The following is a 20672-nucleotide window of genomic DNA, read 5'->3' as shown; positions in this document are numbered from 1 at the left end:
CCTCCTACCCCTGCTCTGACTAAGCAAACTCGCCAGCCTCCGGGTGGAGCCGTGCCCCCAACTCATAACACTCCGCCGCCTAAACAACCTAAACAACCTAAAGCACCAGCCACTGAGTTGGGAGCGGGCCCCTCCAAACCATCTTTAAAGGCCTCGACGAGCAACAATCAGAGTGCACACGGGGATGGTGGAAAAAGTAGAATACCTCATAAAAGGGTCCCACAAGTAGAGATTCCCCCAGAAGCTGTGCCCTACGTGGTGATTCTAACGGGGGTCCCGCAGTTAACTGAAAATAAGAAGGAGGGATTTGCCGACCTCAAAAACAAAATTATCCATTGGTTGCGGTTGCACAGGCCGATAGCACCTAACATAGATGGGGACATAGTTCATGTTAGACGGATCAACTGGCTGGGAAGTAGAACTAAAGATACCGAGGGGGACCTAGTGGTGGTCAATTTTAGAGACCCTCGGGCAGCTGATTACATCCTAAATTGGCCACCTGGGAATGGGGAAACCTGTGTTATCCCACGGGCTTTAACATACTTTTACCCCAGGTCAGAAGTTACCAACTCCAAATATTCAAACAGACCAAAATCTTATAGGCCGCCCTTTATACCACCCTACATCAATAATCATCCCCAGTATGGGCATCAGTTCACTAGGGTGCCTGATTTACACTCTGCCTGGTCCATGGTCCCCCATAGACATATGCTGAACCAGGGTTCCAGTATGAACCACCTGAGACCCTTTACCCCGTTGGATACCTACAATCGGTTTTCCCAGCTGTCAGGGCTGGAAGACTGCGATTGAAGTTGGGGGCAAGGGGGGGGGGGAAATGATAATGAACTTCCTGGGGATGAGGTTCCTCGTCCACCTTGGGGTAGCATTGGTACTGAAGAAGTTAGTCTATCTAGAGACCATATGGTGACCATCAATGACATAACTGAGGATTCTAGGTCAGCTGGGCCCGTGACGAGTATGGTTGGTTGCTTCGCAACCCCCATTTCATTGGCCCAGGAGGGGGGGAGCCCTTTGACTAGGGTGGTTAATGAGAGGTTGCCCAAGGTGGGTTACACTTCTATGCCTAGAGGAAGGCGGATAATAAACCTCCTTTCTTGGAATATTGCCGGGCTAAAGAGGAAGTTAGAAATCCCTGAGTGGCACACACTCATTGAGCAGTTTGATGTCTGCCTGTTTCAGGAGTCATGGAGTCTTGTTCCGCTACATAAATCGGGGTATACTACCCACTTTGTGCCCGCAGTAAGTAAGGGAAAGGGCAGACCATCGGGCGGTCTCATAGTTTGGATAAAAATAGATCTGAACTGGGTGGTCACAAGCCATATTGTGGAGTGTAACGATATACTCCACCTTTCGGCAAAAGGAGGGGAGGATGTCGTTAGGCTTGACCTTTTTAATGTTTATGCAAGAGGGACACAGGGTGACTCTCCCTCTTTGACCTTAACAGCCCTGGATTCGGCCTTAGCCAATTGCCCCTGCTCAGCTAAAATTCTTGTGGGGGGTGATTTCAATTGTACATTTGAACCCCTTCTCGGAGACGACCCCTTAGGAATCGAAGAGGAGGATTCAAAATGGTCCATTCCAACTCTTTCCCTACCCCCTGTTAGGAAGTGGTCACCTAGGGCCATACAAATTAATGCACTGACAAGGGACCATAAATTAAGAGCCCTTAATGGTAGGACTATATCTGATCAGTCAGGGGCATTGACCTTTAATAGACTCTCAGGGCCGTCCCGAATCGATTACATCCTAATGGATGTTGGATTTTGGCCGGACCTGATTGATATGGAGGTCGTCCCAAGTCAGGATAGTGACCACAATCCCCTGTGTTGCAAGTTCAATTGGGGTGTTCTGAACGACAGGCGAGCGATTGCCACCTTAAAAACAACTAAAGAAGTTATCCCATTTAATAATAACCGTAAACTGAAATGGGATAAGGCTAAGCTTAATGAGGACGATATGGGAAGTATCAAAGCGATGGTTGAGGGTTTGTCTTCCAACTTAGAAATCTGGGTTGGTGAAAATCGGACCGCCAATCGCCAACACCCCTCCCTTGACTCTGCCTATAAAACCACAATAGATCAAGTTGGCCAATTTTTTATCTCGAAGGGAAAAAGTAATAGGGCTCCTGCTATACCCTCTACTCTTAGCAAATCATGGTATAATGATCATTGTAAGAGCAAAAGGAAAAAATTGACAAATGCTCTGCTTTCGGGGGACCCTTCACTGGTTAGAGCGGCCAGGAAGGATTATCTGAAAGCATTATCATTGGCCAAACGGGAGTGGGAGGAACAGCATTGGCAGGATCTTTCCAATGCTGTGAGTAGTAGGAACCCAAACCTTTTTTGGGAACTGGTCAATAGATCTAGGCAGAGAAAATCGCAACCATTGGCTGATCATATAACTTGCCAGCAATGGTCTACACATTTCTCATCCCTATATGGAGACTCGGAAGAAACAACTAGTCCTGGGGAGAATAGCCTGGGTGAAGGGGATCCCGTAGATGATAATGTCCTTTTATTTTCAACAGGAGAAGTATTGTTGGCAATTAGACACCTAACCCCTAGGAAAGCCGCTGGGCAGGATGGGATCCCTGGGGATCTGTTGATGGCGGAGCCAGAGGCCTGGGCTAAACTAATTGCGATTATAATGAATCTGATCACAAGGGGACACCAGGTTCCAGACTCCTGGAAAGGGGCTGAGGTAGTTACTGTGTACAAGAAGGGGGCTAGAGATGACCCTGCGAACTACAGACCCATCAGTTTGATAGATATAATCCAGAAAGTGGTCGGCAGGGTCATCATTTCAAGAGTTGGCGACTGGATAGAGGAGGCTAGTATCCTCTCCCTCTTACAGGCGGGGTTCAGAAGGAAAGTTGGTACAATGGACCAGGTCTTTCGTCTCTTTGCCATCTATTGGAAGGCGGTTACTATCATGAAGGGCAGTTTGTATATGGCCTTCATCGATCTTAAAACTGCATTCGACCTGGTCCCTCGTACAAAACTTTGGGAAATTCTAGGAGAGATGGGTATCCCCAGTGGTCTTCTGAGCCTAATCGTAAAGCTGCACGAGGGGAACTATGCGAGGGTTAGATGGGGTTCCCAGGGGCAACTTACAGACAGGATCCCAGTGCGGAGAGGAGTACGTCAGGGCTGTGTCATGGCTCCGACCCTCTTCTCCCTATTCGTAAACGGAGTGGTTGACCATCTAAAGGGGGAGGAGTCGGATGCCCCATCCCTGGCGGGGGAGAGAATCCCCACACTTCTCTTCGCTGACGACACCCTATTAATTTCCAAATCCCCGGTGGGCTTACAAAAACTCTTGAATCGGTTTAGCTCCTTCTGCACTACCCGAGGCTTAACTATCAATACATCGAAAACCAAATTGATGGCTTTTGCACCCTCAAAAAGATTTAAAAAGAATTTTGTGCTTAACAACGCCCCCCTCGAGCTGGTCGAGTCTTTTGACTATCTTAGTGTCCGGATTAACAGCCGCATGTCCTGGAAGGATCATCTTTCCAAAATGTTATTAAACCATCGAAGAGTATCCGGGGTGACGCTGAAGGAGATCCGTGAATCAACTAGTAAACCGGTCTCCCCAGCTATGACCATCTATGAGGGTCAGATTCTTCCTGCAGCACTTTATGGCTCCGAACTGTGGGGGTTTGAAGGGGTTTCTGACTTGATGAGAGCGGAAAACAACTTTTTTAGGAAAGTGGTAGCTCTTCCCACTTCCACCCCAATGATCCCTCTAAGATTAGATCTGGGCAGAAAAACAGTAAAGGACTTGGTGTGGCTACGCCCGTTGTTATTCTGGTCCCGATTAAGAAGAACCGAGGAGCTCGCAAAGTACGCAGAAGGGCTGGATGAACTACTACTACTGGACACTTGTAAAAAAATAGGATGGCTAAATAAACTGAAGGAATTGGCTTTCAGCTTGGGTCTAAAAGAGGCATGGGAGTTGCAATCACCACAACCCAAAGATGTTATAAAAAAACTATACTGGGACTGGGTACAGAGTAACGCTACGAGGTCTACGAATTTGGGCACTCTTACTGACCAATTTTTGTCAATTAAGTGTGTGCGTAAATTGGAACCCTTTCTCGACCTAATAACCAAACCATTGGATCGAGCGCTGTACCTAAAATTGCGATATGGGACGCTCCCGGTTCATGACTTTACGGTGAGATGGTTGAATACAGATGCCCGCTCGCGTGCATGCCCGGGCTGTGCGGCCCCTAAGGAATCGGTGGCTCACTTGATTTTCGCCTGCCCAGCTTATAAAGGGGCGCGGAAATTCTGGTTGAAACCCGTCTGTAGGGAATTAGGGCTGAGGTGCCATAGCCAGGCACTACGTGTCCTCTCTACAGATTCTTCATCTGCCAGCATGATCTGTGGGGTGGCTAAATTTTTGGGAAGTGCGTGGATGACACGTTCCTGCTTACTGAAACTACAATTTGGAGGTTCCATTAGCTGAGGACGATTTTACTGCCAGGAAATTGATGAATGCGGTGTCCATGCTTCTACTGTATTTTATAATCTTTTATTGGTATTTGAAATGTCATGTATATGTATTCTTTTATGGTGATAAATTGCCGAATAAAGATATTCAAGATTTTCATTACAACCGGTCGTCAAAATCAAAGGTGCTTTCAATTGACGGGGTCCAACAGAAATAGACAAAGGACCAGATACAGGGTTGTAAACAGGGGCGCCTGAAAAACCTACAGAAACATTTGTTAAGCCAGACAAAGGTGCGCCAGGGAGTTTCTCATGTATGATAGAACTTTTTGCTGCACCAGTATCCAACAGAAACGGTTCAACTACACCTGATGTTGCTACTGCGACATAAGGCCCACTCTGATCTACTGGAATTGATACTACTCCCTCTCTTTGTCCATGGCTGTCCTAGTACTCACTTTGCTGAAATCCTTCATCAGTTTCACAATAGTCTTCAACATGATACTGCTGAGATCTATTTTGTTGAGTAGACTGTCCATTTCGCTGATCAAAATGATTAGAAGGGCGATCATTCGTTTGTGGAGGCATAGCACCTCGTCCTCGACCCCTAGAATTTTGCATGGAACCACCACGACCTCTTTGAGCTGCTGCAGCGTTATTCTGCGCTAAAACAGGACACTCATTCTTATAATGACCTTCTTTTTTACAATACGCACATTGGTTCCACTGATATTGAGGCCTCGGCGAACTATAATCTGTCCTCTGATACGGCCCTTGCAGTATATTAGTCTGATTCGTGCGAGGCGGATATGCTTGCTGTAAAAGAACTTTAGTTTTTAAAGTTTTCGTCTTCTTCTCTGACTTTTCCTTCTCCTCTTTATCCCTATTTTCATAGTTCTGGGCAGTCGCAAGAATTTGCGCAGTCGTAGAGACAGCCCACGCACTCTCGGAATCTTTCAATTTATTACTAAGTTCTGGCAACAAATTGTGTACAAATTTATCCACGAATAGTCTCTGTCCTCCTTCTGTGCTCATATCCTGACCACTGTGATCTACGAAAGTCTCTTCGAACCTTGTGAAAAAGTCGGAAACACTTTCGTTTTTCTTTTGCCTGCATGCGGACAACTTGTCCCAGTTAACACGCAATGCTGGCATCAGAGTCTTCATTAAGTCAATTATTCTACCTGGTAGATTAGCAATTAGAGGTTCGGGTTTGGAACCACCTGTTTGCTGACCATCTGCCGCAATTATAGCTGCCCAATCACCACCTAGAGCAACTGGATGATTCTCTTTACGAATTTTAGCCCAGATTGGTTGCGGAACTACATTCCCAAATAACATGTCAATGTCCGCTAGATTCATCACACAAGCCTCAACTGTCTGTGCTAACTCCTTATAATATCCGGCTGGATTCTTACGCGGATCTGGCAAGGCCTGCTTTACTGCTAATACTTCAGCTCGCTTCCACGGAATGTGTATCCACACTCTCTGGAATTGCGCCGGAGCGGCTGCAATACCAAGGTTTGCATTAGCTTGCACAGCTTCACGCCAAATTGGAGGAACCTCCCTCATTGGATATTGGCGATTCTGCTTAGTACTACGTTTCTCTAACTCTCTAGGTGAATGAAGGGATGGATCATTCCTATAACTTAAAATTAGTTCCATCGCTTCTTTTATATTCTGACCAACTATCGTACCAGCAGCAAACTCTTTCTGAACACTAATTAATTCTTCTAAATTTGATTCAGAGTCATCTTCTTCTAATTCCTCACGTAGAAGGGAGCACATTTCGTCGAACACATATCTTTGTGTTGGTTCATTCCATTGCATGAATGTATCTAATACATCTCTAGTACTATATCTCCTACTCTTCGAAATCCATCTAAGAGCTGTGGAATCTAATATTCCCCTTTCTTCAGTACTGGGAAGCTGACTACGTCTCTGCACAAAGTCAGAAGTAGGAATCTTAATCAGAGTTTTATAGAAGGGAGATAGAATATTCGAGACAGAATCAGTGATTCTCCGACGAACAGAAAGTGGAGTCATAATACTAGCAGAAGCAGAGAATAAAGTAGCAGTTGGGACAGATAGAACAGGAACAGTTGGAGTAGCAGGCAGAGTAGCCTGTGAACTAGCAGGTGTAAGTGATACAGGTATAGGCAAAGAAGCTGGCAACCCTGGAAGAGGGGGTGCCGAAGGAACATTAACATTGACCACAGGAGGTACAGGAGCTTGATTCTGGGGAGCAGGAGCAGGAATACCAGGCTGTCCAGCAACCGGTAAAGGTGGAACCGTAGCACCTTGTGCATACGGTGGGGGTGACCGTAACAAGTAAGACAACAGAGGATCATTTTCGGGGTCCTCTACTATCTTAGCTGTACTCGATGGTAAGGCAGGATAGCACTTGTCTATCGCTAAATTACGCTCTCTGTTGGCCACCTCCATTGCTTTCTCGGATTCGTTGACTTGCAGCTGCTTAGCAGACTGTTCTAAAGTCAACTCTTGCTCTTTCTGTTCTTTCTTCAACTTTTTAATTTCTCTCTGTTTAGATTCTTTTCGCCAATAACGAAGAGAATCAAACATTGCCGGCCGGGCTTTCTTCTTGAACAATTTCGTTTCTAAATTATCAATAACTTGGGGTTCAAAACTACCATGCAGTGGCCAACTAAGGACACCGTCTTTCTCTGTATATCGGACCCATACCTCATTATAAGATATAGGACCCACTACAAACTTACAATATAGATCATAAAGAGGAGTTCCCATCGGAGGAACCAGACATGAGTCTTCCAACCGGGAATCACTGTTGCAACCAAAACACGACAACATACAATTTTTCCGACTTACCATTTTATAACCCGGAACACAGAACGAACAAAAACACAAACAAAAATGTGCACTCGAACCAAGAACTTAGGCCTACCAAAAGCAAACGAATGTATCGATACCCAAACTAAACCACTAGATTATCGTAACTAGAACAACCAGTGATAATCTTACGAAATCAAACCAAACCAAGAACTAAAAGGATTTTATCCAAACAGGAACAACCCTTACGAAGTAACCAACTAGCAACCACTTAATACTTAACTGAGGCACTGAAGACGTCACCAAGGAGAAACCCGTCACGTCTCGCCGTACTAAGGACTGCACCTCGGGTCCAAGACAGGGCGACGGTCAAGGCAACGGACCACTGCAGCCGTCCTGAACGGGAACCCTCGTGGAAGAGAACGTCGGGCCACTTTTGCGATATGCCGGGATCGATGAAGTGGGGCGCCTCCCTCAGGAATCTTCACACGAAGCTTCTCGAACTCTTCAGGCTTTTGGACCGGTACCGAATGACATCGCCCCACGTTGGGCGCCAATTGGAGTTCTGGACTTTTTGGTTCCGTCCAGAGGTGTCAGGGATAACACCCGAAGACCCCGGAGTTCTACCTGTCTCGGTGCGCAAATAAACAGAAACACGGGCTTCTCGATGGTGGCGTCAAAGACCAAAGGTTTATTACTGCAGGGACACAGAAGTCACAGAAACTACACACGGGCAGAATCTAGGAGCCTGTTCGAATTGTACAAAGAGGGTTGCTCCTTATATACTAAATATTGGGCTTGAGGCAAATTCTTTACATGTTAGTACATTCCCAAACCTTTGTGTCCTAAACAATAAATATTTGGCGTTGCACAGGAATCGTCAACAATATCTGATGTCAAAACATTACGAACGAGGGGTTCCCACTGTTCCATCATAATCCCATGTCAACTTTTCATTCAAGACCCGGACCGCCTCATCGTAAATTTCGTTACCTCCCCCTAATAAAGGCCCAGAAGGAAAGGAGCAGAGCCAGGTGCAGGAGATAGAAAGGCAGGATAAGAGATGTTTGTGGGTTGTAAATGGGCAAGGCTACCAGCTTCGGCCGCCTAATCATGATCAGGCCAACGAACACGAGAACCAGTATAGCAGGACTGGCCTCGGGCAGAGGAGGCAGCTTCTTCATGCAGCCATGGCGTGTTCTGTTCTAAGGTGCACGTGTCACTAGCAAGGTGAATCTCCGGCTAAAGCTTACGTGTCCTTAGGTGAAAGGGGTCACTGCATGTCCATTGTCTACGTGAGGGCAAGAAACACAAAATGGCTTCCGTGATCTAAGATGGATGCCATGGGTGGATCAGAAATGTGTTCATAACAGGAGTGCTCTTGCTCGTAGCATAGCGAAAACACCAGGATATGCTAAATGGATCATTTGCGGTTCACTGATACCAAAATTATGTATTTACGACAATGTTGAAAACACGGGTTCAAATCGTCACGGAACCTCACCTTTTACACGTATTTTATCGAGGTGTACTCCTGGGTGCCCTGTCTCACTAAGCCAAACTCCCAAGTAATTGTAATGTTGTGTGCAATCCAAAGGCAGCTGTCCTATACTCCATTTTGCCAGGTTTTTTTTTCGGATAGTGCCCAAAAATTATTAATTTAGATTTTGATGGGTTGACAATCAGTTTGTTCTTGGCGTTGTAATTTGCCATGGCCATAAGTGCTTTTTGTAGGCCAATTTTAGTATGGTCAAGGAGTACCAAGTTGTCGGCATATTGCAGTAGTTGGATCTTGGTGTGACCAATCCTTGGTGTTGCTAATGAGTCTCCTGTCAGGGCTTGGCCCATGTCTGCAGTATATAGATTAAACAACATCGGAGCTAAGACACATCCTTGCTTCTTGATCTTTGGGAAGGGCCAAAATCTGTGGTCGAGTGAGTGGTGGCCTTCTTCTCTTGGCATCTGCCCCACTCCCTCCCCTTCCGCCAGAAATCTTGGAGTATTATTTGACACCTCGCTCTCTATGTCCCTGCAAGTCAACAGGACCGTGGCCACTTGCTGGGGTGTGATCAGGACGCTCAATAAAATCCGCGGATAACTATCCCCCCAGGCCCGTAAACAGGTTGCAGTCGCCCTGGTTGGCTCAAGGTTGGATTACTGCAACTCCCTGTACATGGAAGCCAATAAAGGCCTGATACATCGTCTGCAGATTCTCCAGAATGCTGCAGCAGGCTTTGTTTTGGATCTCCCGAAAGCATCTTCTGCCACCTTAGCCAGGAAGGAGCTTCACTGGCTCCCGGTGCAACACAGAATTGCCTTTAAAATTCTGTGTCTGACCCACAGAGCACTGAAGGATGGTCCTGCTAGTGCTATCAGATCTCTTCTTATGCGCTACGTCCCCACAAGAAACCTCCGATCTGCGGGACTCTGTCAACTGGTTGTTCCTCATTTCAAACTGGCCAGATGGGGCGCCAGAGCTTTTTCCGTGGTGGCTCCGCAGCTGTGGAACTCCATTCCCACAGAAATAAAAACGCTCCCGACCATTGAGTCTTTCAAAAAGGCTCTAAAAACCTACTTTTTTAAGAGGGCCTACCCATGAGTAAATAGGACTTTGTAAGTTTTCTAGTTTCTGCATTTGATTTAGGCGCCTTGACGCCCATTGGGCTAAGTCCGCGCATCTACAAGAACTGTTTCATTCATTCATTCATTGCTTCAGGCCGCGATCAGTGTCGATTTTCTCTGAGGCAGCGGTGCTTGAAAGTTTAATTCTGACCCAAGTTCTTGAGTATAATGATCGAATAGCTTGTAATAAAGGGGGATCAATGTTCCAGCTTGCCAATTTCTGCCAAAGGATGGAACGGTCAACGCCATCAAATGCAGCTGTGTAATCGATGAAGCAAGCAAAAATCGGCAGACATTTTCATGGCACAGCCTTCTGCGCTAGGTATGAGAGTGCTATAATGTTATCCACTGTTGAGGATCCGGGTCTGAACCCTGTTTGATAAAAGGGCAGAAGGCCTTCATTACTGACCCAGTTTGAGAGTTCCACCAGAATGGTACTTGCGTAGGCCTTGCCCTCGATGTCAAGCAGGGCAATCATACGATAGTTTTGAGGGTTGGATTTCGGCCCTTTCTGATGTATTGGGTGCAGTAGCGACCCTCTCCAAGAATCTGGGACACCGCCCATCTGTTGGCATTCGGCGTATAGCGTGGTCAGTTTGTCCGTCCAAAAATATGTGTCTTCCCTGAAGAGGGAACCAGGCAGGCCGTTAAGTCCTGGTGCCCCATTGTGTCTAATATTTTTTAAGATTTTGTTAACTGCCTTTTTTTCAGGGAGAGCCAGCTGGTCCGGAGTTTTTATAGGATGGATGATGTTGGCTCAGTGTCCCTCCTCTTCCGGATCTTTATTCTGTGGAGCTATGCTGCCTTCCTCTTTGTACAATTTTTTCACATGGACTGCCCAGGTGTCAGCATCAAGTGAGTTCTCCCTCTGGTTACCTCATTGATTTAAGGTATTTAGATATTTCCAAAACACTTGTGCCTTACTGGGTCTCAGTAGGTCAAAGATCTTTAGCCATTTCGCCTCAATACAGCCCCTTTTTGCGGCCCAAACTGTCTTCGAGTGGAGTTTTGCTGTTTCTTGAAGTAGCCTTTTAGCCAGTGCTGAGCCCGTTTTCTGGTAAGCCCTTCGTTTAGTTCTTAATTGTTTCGCACTCTCTTTATTGCAGGGATAGGACCAAAGTTATGCAAGTGGTGTGGATGAATTTCATTTATTGATCCTCCTTGAAGTTGTGTAACTAAGTTGCGAGCGGACTGATCCCATTCTTCTATTGCACCCCTGTTGTTATTGCTTTGTTGCCCGTCGGCCCATTCTTTTTTCCATTCCTCAAACTTGTTAATTGGCACAGTGCCCCATTTAATCTGCTCACCAATGTAAACAGTTCAGCTCCATTTGTTGCCCCAACGTGTTGTAACGCATAGTGATTATCTGCTGTAAAATTTAACGTGATTGTTAGTGCGGCATGGTCACTTTCCTTCCGTTGTCCAACTTTGTAGCCTGTCATTAGATTCTGTAGCTGACTGCTTAGTAGAATATAATCAATGGTAGTTTGATTATTGTACGTTGGCGGGCAAAGGGTTCCTGGTGTGTCCCTTATGAGTAGAGAGTGAGCTGATAACAGCTGATAAGAGAGCATTAGGGCATTAAAGAAAGGCCTCTGTAGCCGAAGAGTTATTACTTTGGGCTGACCTAGCCCCAATATTGTGTGTTTTAAAATCCCCAAGTATTATTGATTCCATATGTGCTAATTGTAGGAGAAGATTTTCTATATGGCGTATTAGCTGAGACAGCTTGTCCTTGGCTCCCGGTCTGTGAGGATTATAATAAACATTAATTAAGAGTATTGTAAGTGGGCCCTTGTTTGTTGAAAAGCCTTTCAGGGTGCCTGCCATGAACATGTTTGATGATGTTTTTATTTCTGTGAATTGTATTTTCCGAGATTGCCTGATGTATATGGAAATTAACCCTGGGCGTAGTATGCGTAGTGGGGCTACGCGAAGCTACGCAAAGTGGTCGAGAAACTACGCCCACCCACGCACTTCGTGTAGCCCCACTACGCGCCGCCTGCTCCCCTCCCCATCATACCTAATTTGGGTTACATAGTGTTAGACAAGTAAATAAAAAGCACTTACCTTGTCCGCCGTGTCCCGGGGCTCCCTCTTCTAATCGCTTTTTATTTACTTGTCTAACACTATGTAACCCAAATTAGGTATGTAGGGGAGGGCGGGAGCAAGGCGGGTGGGAGTCAACTTCGCTACGCCCACAGAGTGGGTGTAGTGTTGCCTGCTACGCCTACTTTGCAAAGGGCGAAGTAGGCAACACTACGTCCACTCCGTGGGCGTAGCGAAGTACTTCGCCCAGGGTTAATGGAAATACCTCCAGATGGTCTACCAAATATATTCTCCTTGATGGCTGGTTTACAGTATTCTGCGAATTCTCTTATTGATAATGGTTTAATGGCCCACGTTTCTTGAATGCAAATTATGTCCACTCCTTCTAGGAATGGCAGTGTCGCCGGGTTTTGTACTAGCTTTAAGATCCCTGCTACGTTCCAGGACATAATAGTTGCACTCTGAGTACTAATCGTCGAATTATTATTCTTGGCTGGAGGATCCGTTAGCGGGTGCTGTAAGAATTTCTTGCTTACGAAGAAACTGGAGTTAGGAGTTTGTGCCGCAGTTGGTCCCGTGAAGAATGGACAGTGCTGGTGGCAGTAGATGGGGTAACTCCAGCAATGGAGTCTTTTTTTTTAATGTCCGGTTCCGGAGAGGCCTTTCGTTGCTTCGAATAACAATGTTTCAGGGGCATGGGATATTTCACCGCAGGCCTACTCGTGATCTTTATGCCCCAATCTTCCAGGTGTTTCTTATTTCTTTTTAATGCCCGAGCCATATCGAGATTGGAAAAAAGCAATTCTGTGATTTCGTTGCTCTCACCTGGTCCTGGGGAGAGGAAAGAGACACTTTCAATATCTGTTGTTTTTATGGTTTCTAGACCTGAGATATTGGCGCAAAGTTTTAAAAGATTGCTGCGATTAAGGATGTCCCACTTGCCCTGAGAGACATATTCAGGGTGGAGCAATATTTTCAAGTCGTCGTATGGGATGGAAGACAGGCTGTGTTGTGTCATGGCTTCCTGCGATTTTTGACAAGTTGTGTCATGTAATGGTTTCAGTGCCAAGATGTCGACCTTGCCCTCTGCTTGAGTTATGTTGACAGCCGTCAACTGGTCTTTCCTGTCGGGCTTAGCTGAGGTTGATGAAGCTTCCCTCACTCTATGGGTTACAGTCTTGGTAGAGCCTTGAGGTCCCCTTCGGCCTGGTGATTGGTTGATTGCTTTTAGTGTGTCTCTGGTCGTGCCACATGAACCTTTATCCACCGCATTAGTCAGAAAAGAGCTCCCTAAATTAGATACCTGGGTTCTTTGCGAGACATGCCTGCCGTCCCAAGGTGTCTGTTCTTGTGGGCGGTTAGAGCACACCGACGGCTTTTACTTCACTTGTATCCTTAGTTTTTGGCCGTTGATCCGTGCGCTCATCCGAGCAGTTCCCAAGGGTTAATTCAAGATTAGTTTTACCCAAGTTAGTTGAAATAATAGTATTTTCATTTAAAATATGAGGCTTTGAAGGAGTATTGGTCTCAAAGTTGTTGTCGGTGTGGATCCCAGTCTCTTTATTTTCCGGCAATTACCACTGCCTAATTGAACCATTGGAGATGGAGTTGTTTTTTCTTTGTTTATTCAACTTTTTTAGTTTTTTCTTATTTTTCCGGGAAAGGTTGGCGGGGTCTAGACTTGTTAAGTGCGAGATATTTGAAATGTCTTGTTCTTTAACATTGGCGCAGTTCAAGTCTGTTGCCGTTTCTAGGGTCCTGGATGGGTGCTCTTCCACTATCCTTGTGAGGTCTTGCTGGGGTTCTTTGACGTTGAGTTGAGAATTCTGCAAGTTTTCAATGAGAACGTAATCCTTGTTATTCTGCTGGAGGTGTACAGTATTCCGATGCCTGCTGGTTTCTGATTTAAGATCCTCAATCAGTGTGTTCATTATCTCTGGGAGCTTTTCCAAGATAAGCAACACAGGACTGCAACCACTGTCCTGCTGTTTAGGTGTTGCTGTTGTATTTTCCTGAGCTTGTTGGATCAAAGAATTCAGGTCTTCCTGTTTGGTGTCTATTCCTGAGATCAGACCAGCAACTGTTTGTAGAATGCTTATCTGAACATCCAGTTTGTCCGCATGCATTATTGCAGGATTTACCATTGAAGAAAGAACATCATTAATTAATACAAATTGATGATCTAGTGTGGACAACTGTGGCTCCGTTACCTTTACCACCCCCGTCCTACAGGAATCAAAGGAGTCAAAGGAACATTGTCATTGTCGTGTGCCGTGCTACTTTGATTTGGAGAGTAGGCTACTGTGGCTACGAATGGTTTGGTGTTTGCACTTAGTGCTTGAGCATTAATTGTTCTGACCCCCTTGGTCCCGGTCGGCCCAATTGCCCGAGTCTCTCCATTCTCTCCGTTGGCCAGACCGTCTGTTTGCATGTCGCATGGTCGTGGGGTTGCTAAATTGGGTGGGCTATTTTTAAAGTTATTATTGCTAAGCAGAGTTGGTGCCATAGTTGATTGTGCTCTTGAGCCGCCCAGCACCATGATTATTTTTGGCGATAGTGGAATGGCCAGGTGCCTGGGTGATTGGGATCCTGATGGTGTAAAAGAGACAACTGTGGTTGGGCTAGTTGTGGTGTTAACGTGACCTGCCCCTGAGCCCGCAAAATTTGGCGTTGTGGGAAGCAAAAAGTCCCTTATGTCTCTATTACTGTCAGCTCTAATTGTTTTTTTTTTATTGCTGCGGTTAAGTGAGCTCTTGTTAGGTGTAGACACCTGGGGAATTGCATCCTGTCCTTGTTGAGGGTTAGATTGAGGTTTAGGCGCTAGTGGTGGGTCTGAAGGCAAGTCTCCTGTTTGATCCACCTCCACGAGTCTGTCTTTATGGCTTAACCCCCATTTTGGAGCCCCTCTGCCCAAGGGGTAAAGCATTTTTTCTTTGTGGCGTCTTGCTGACTTGTGAGGGCGAGGCTTCTCTGGGTGTTGTAGAAGATTTGAATTTCTTGTTCTCATGTTTTTTTTTTGTTTTTTTTTGCAGCTACACGATGAAGAAAATGGCCCAGTAACTCCTAGAGTCACACTGTGTACTGGGGTCAGTCCTGGTCGCACTTTAGGGGGGCTCTTGCTCCTGCTGTCCCTCCACTGCACGGAAATCAGGGTCCTACTTGTGCCTCCGGGCTCCGTCCTCCACTCTCCCCCAGAGGTCAGGGCCAGGCCAGGCCAGGCCAGGCTCGGGCAATCCGCAGGGAAGGGGCTGCAAGTAGAGGGAGGGAGGGAGGGTCCCCAGTGACTACTGCTACCCCGTCTTGCTCTCTAACTCACCGCGATGCCTCTCGTTCCAAACTTTTCCTATTCAGCGATTAGGAGAGGCTCCTGACGGTTTTCTGTGCGGCTTTTCCTCTGCCTTTGCTCCTACCGCCGCCTCTGCTCTTTCCGCCGGGGCGATTCAGCAGCACGCCGACCCCCGTCTGGCAACCGGGTCTACAGAAGCGGCAGCAGAAGCGGCGAAATGGCAGAATGGCGGGCGGCAGGCTCCTCTCCTCTCCCCACAGCAACAGCTCCGACTGCACAGCGCGAACTGCAGGCTCTCTGGAAAACCCGGGAGCTGGCAAAGTCGACATATCATTGTAAATATGTTGCATTCCTGTGCTCTGAAAGTGCTGCAGCATAGCGCATACAAAGGGCCTGCGGTGCCGCACTGCGGCACTTTCTTGTAAATCTGCCCCAAAGTCTTTAAGCATAGGACTAGCACAGTGTTGTCCATGCCGAGCTGTAGAATGACAAAAGCCATTTACCACTCCAGGCACAGTATTACAGCTTTGAATTGGTAAAATACCAACCAAGCCAACCTAAAATGATCAAAAGCAACCCCCGTCACAGTGTTTTTCTCTGTTTAGAGCTCTTCAGAGAGGTATAGCTGTGTCAAAACACAAGGGAGCACCCAGTATAAGTCAAAACAATACCATTTCAGGCATAGCGTGATGCATAAAATATGGAAAAAAGAAGCAGAGAACTCTGGGTAGTTCTCAAATTTAGGTGGAAAGCAGCTCCTGTATAGAGCACTCTCAACACCAGGGACACTCTAGATCTCCTCAGTTTAAATTTCTGCTTTTCTATCAAAGTCTTTAAGCATAGGATTAGCACTGTTCCATCCATGCAGAGATAGAAAAAGACAAAGTCTATTGCCATTTCTACAGCAAAGTCTTTAAGCATAGGGCTAGCACAGTGCTGTCCATGCCGAGCTGTAGAATGACAAAAGCCATTTACCACTCCAGGCACAGTATTACAGCTTTGAATTGGTAACATGCCAACCAAGTCAACCTGAAATGAGTAAAAGCAACCCTTGACACCGTGTTTTGCTCTACTTACAGCTCTTCACTGCTGTCCCTGCTCTCCTGCTGCTGCGGTCACAGCTCTCCTGCTGCTGTAACTGCTCTTTTGGTGCTACTGTCACTGCTCTCCTGCTGATGCTGTCATTGCTCTCCTGCTGCTGCTGCTCTCTTGCTGCTGTTGCTGCTATCACTGCTTTTTTGCTCTGCTGTCACTGCTCTCCTGCTGCTGCTGTCTCTGCTCTCTTGCTGCTGCTGCTGCTGTCACTGCTCTCCTGCTGCTGCTGTCACTACTCTCCTGCTGATGTCACTGCTCTTTTGCTGCTGCTGTCACTGCTCTCCTGCTGCTGTCACAGCTCTCCTGCTGATGTCACTGCTCTCATGCTGATGCTGTCACTGCTCTCTTCACACTGTGGCCACTGCTCTCCTGCTGCTCTCCTGCTGTCACCGCTCTCCTGCTCCTGTCACAGGGTTCCTGGTATGCTTCTGCTCCTAGTTAATTGGATTTTGGCTCTGGTTCAGTGAACTTCCATCGGCCGTGTTCGCTCCCAGTTGCTGTGGGGGCTGCATGGGAACAGATTTTCTCTGTAAACCTGCATCGAATTGTGCCTTTGGGATCATCATCTGTCGTTGCTGGAAACAGAGATGTTTTGCCTACCGCTCGGAACTCATAACAATTGGCTATTCCGTTTGGTGGTAGCTTTGAAATATGGCCTGGTTTTAATATCTTAAATTGATTTTAAATTTGGTTTTTATTAGGTTTTACATTTTTTTAAATATTTTTTTTAATCATTGCTTTCTGTGTGGTTTTGCTTTCAAATTGTATGATTGCTTTTTTGAAACTGATTTTTAGAATGATTTTATAATCACCTTTATGTGCATATACTGTGATACTATTTACTGTAGCTTTCTCACTTTTAGATAGCATATTAGTCAACTTATGTCCATGTCATGTCATGTCTCTTAATTTGGCCTGGGAGAAATGCTGCCATTTTTACTATGTAAACATTTCCTAATTCGCCTTCTCTTTCGCACGATTACTTTTGACGCACATTTGCATGAGTGACAACGCACGATTAATTTCTCTGAAACTACTTTTCTTAAAAATTCCACTTAGTAAGAACATTATCAAAACACCTTGAACATCATGTACACGGCCTCAACAACACATTGTGCAAATGTAGTTATTTGTTTTCATCCATGAGGTGAGGTAGCTATCAATAGATCATAAGAATATCAGTCTGACTAAGGTATCGGCTCAGGGAAACAGCCATTACAACGCAGCTGTTTACAAGCAGGGCATTTACCACGCAGCCGTTACCATGAATACACTGTTACCACGGGTAGCCTTCATCATGCATTTTTTTACAACATACGTGGTGAGGACATATGCTGGTTACGGTGTTAAGGGCACCAGCATGGTCAAGGCTATAGGTATTGTTAGAGGAGTAAAGAGATCTTTCCACTTCCTCTTGATGACCTGTGCTGTGCCTCACACACAAGCGTTTCCTCGTTGTTGTCCTGTTATGGTAAGGGAGATCGCTTTTGTAATGGATTTTGGGCTTTAGACTGGGGATGTCATGCATAGGCCTTTACCATACATGCTTTAAACAAAATACATTGTAAAAGCATGCGTGGTAAAGGTTATACGTGGTAAAGGCATTTGCGTTGTAATGCATGCGTGGTAAAGGCATGCATTGCAATGGAAGGCGTTGTTCCATCATACAACCATCGGCTCGATAGCAAGGATGCTTTTTGTTATAAATAAACAATAATTTCCAGGATGGGGCACAGGAACACTTGCTGTCATTGTGAGGTCACTGCACAGTGAAACCTCATGCCCAGCTGCTTGTTGATCCCTCGGTGAGGAGGTATGTCCAACCTGTGACCAGGACAAGGACCTACATTCTTTTGTGTCAGGTAATAGAGGTTGGATCATCCAATCGACAGAACACATATACACACCAGAGGCATCTAGGTTAGAGAACGCATAGTAGGAGTATGCTATATATGCATATATATTGTTTTTAATAGCTGCATATATACATTGGTTTAGTAAGATGGTGGAACTAAACATTCTGTTCACTGTCCTTATACTGTAAATCACTTTCATCTGCTTCTGTCTATTGATCATTGCTGCACATATATTCTATACAAGAATCACAATGGTTCATAAAATATTGAAAAAGGCCCCTCTGTGTATTCCTTGTATATTTCTCTGAGAGAAGGAGAACACAAGTGACTGAGCAAAGGGGTTCTAGATCCATTGCCTGGAACCCTGAGGTGGGGCTCAGGGTTGTCATGTTTTGTGGTTGTCAAAACCATTTGCTACCTCTCTAGGTTTAGGGTTGCATATAGTGGCAATGTGGGCTGGCTGGTCTCTGTGGCGACATACCCTGCGTGGTGCACAGAATCGGTCTTGCACCAACCCTACGTTTATGTTGCCCAACATACGTGCAGTTCCTAGTGGAAAGGGGGAACCACACATCACTATGTGTGCAAAAAATTGGTTTCAAGCAATGTCTAAGCTCAACACACTCTATATTTACCCTTAGGCTCAGAAGGCTCCCTGCTAGAGTCCATAGGTCTCAAAGAAATGAGAACACAAGTAATGATGGGATGTGTGAATGCAGTCTGGGTGGCAGGGAGTTAGTCCCTCTCTTTATGTTCATTTGCACAAAGGCCATTCTATTTGCATAAAGTGGCTAATGGCAATTTTCTGAACCTCTGGAACTAAATGCCCTGCTGGGGCACTTACACTTTGCTACAGCATTGACCAGCCTGTCATCTATTTCGATGTAGCATCATATATAAGGTCTGACTGGATAATGATGGGCTCCGGGAGAAAATAAGGACTACGAATGTGGTAATCTAATTTTTTTACTGCCGAGTAAGTTCCTTCTATTCTTTCACTAATATTACTGTGCAGGTTATTACGTGTATGTTTTTGCACCCTTTATTGATGTGAAATGTTTTATTGTGAAACACCAAAGTGCCTTTTTTTTATAGAATTCGACATTGTTTGGGAAATGTTGAGAACAATAGAAATTTGACCTAGTAATTAAAAAAATAAAAAAAAAAATATATATATATATCATCAATCTAACCTCCTTACAACTCACAGATTCCGAACTTAAAACATTGTCTTTGGGCTTATCTTTTTGTCCGCCTAGAAATTTTAATTATGCGGACACTAGAATTGACTTATTTAAGTTCACAAGAAAACTCAAATTGCAGAAACATTTTTTAAACAATAAGCCCAGGAATCAGGATGTTAGTGCCAGTGATGATAGTACACCATTAGTTGTTCATGATTTGCCACTCGTCCAAGACATGGAAAGCCTAAGACAAGAACAATTTGTGTCTCAACAGACAGAGGTTGACAGTGCTTCCCAATCTGGCAACACGATGGGTAACCTCACAAAATTTAAGCCTAAATCTACATATACTCCACAGATGCTGCACGATAATTTAGATATCTTCCAGGAGGCCGTAGTGAAAGATATTAAGACTCTATATTCACAGACACAGAGGAACAACAATTACAGAGACAACTGTAACAAAAGATACACTGATTTGGTGGCAAAGATTCAAAAAGCTGGCAATGTGATAGTCCGTCAATCGGACAAGGGGGGCAACATTGTTTTGTGGGCAAGGGACTTGTACTTAGAAGAGGCGACCGCCCAGTTGAATGATATCTCCTGTTACAGACACTGTGATCTGGCGGTCATCAAAAATGCCCAAGGTACATTTTATTCATTGCTCATGGGATGGCGTTCATCAGGCCTCATTAGCATGGATGAGCTGAAATATCTAAAAAATGATGTCCCTATCATGCCCGTGCTCTACCTGATCCCCAAGATCCACAAGAACTCGCAGAAACCCCCCGGAAGACCAATCATCTCTGCATGTGGGGGGTTACTAGAGAACACTACAATCTACGTGGACTCATTCTTGCAGGAACATGTGTTAGGATTACCCTCTTATGTCCAAGACTCCAGTGACTTTTTAAGAAAGCTAAGCACTGTTCAGTGGGATCCTTCATACCTGCTTGTAACACTTGATGTCTCTGCCCTATATACTAGCATCATCCATGCGGATGGTCTTAGGGCAGTGGCCTATTACTGTTAGGGTTTAGTCAGCCTTTCCTTTCCTTTCCTCTGTTTTCGTTTCTCTGGTATTCCCCGGTGTCCTCCCTCTGTTTCCCTGTTTTTGGTAGCCCTGCCCCCTTTCCTCTCAAGTTGATAAAGAAACCCCAGCACCTTGTCTCGGTGCTTGGTTTCTAACCCGGTTGGCGTTTTTCCTATGTTCGGAGCCTGGATTGGGATATTTGTCTTTTCACGTGTGCGCATTTAAAGGTGCTCTGCTGCTCAACGCGACCTTCCTGGAGGC

Source organism: Lissotriton vulgaris, chromosome 9 (genome assembly GCF_964263255.1).
Source record: "Lissotriton vulgaris chromosome 9, aLisVul1.2, whole genome shotgun sequence".
Classification (NCBI taxonomy): Eukaryota; Metazoa; Chordata; class Amphibia; order Caudata; family Salamandridae; genus Lissotriton; species Lissotriton vulgaris.
This window is presented reverse-complemented; position numbering follows the sequence as displayed.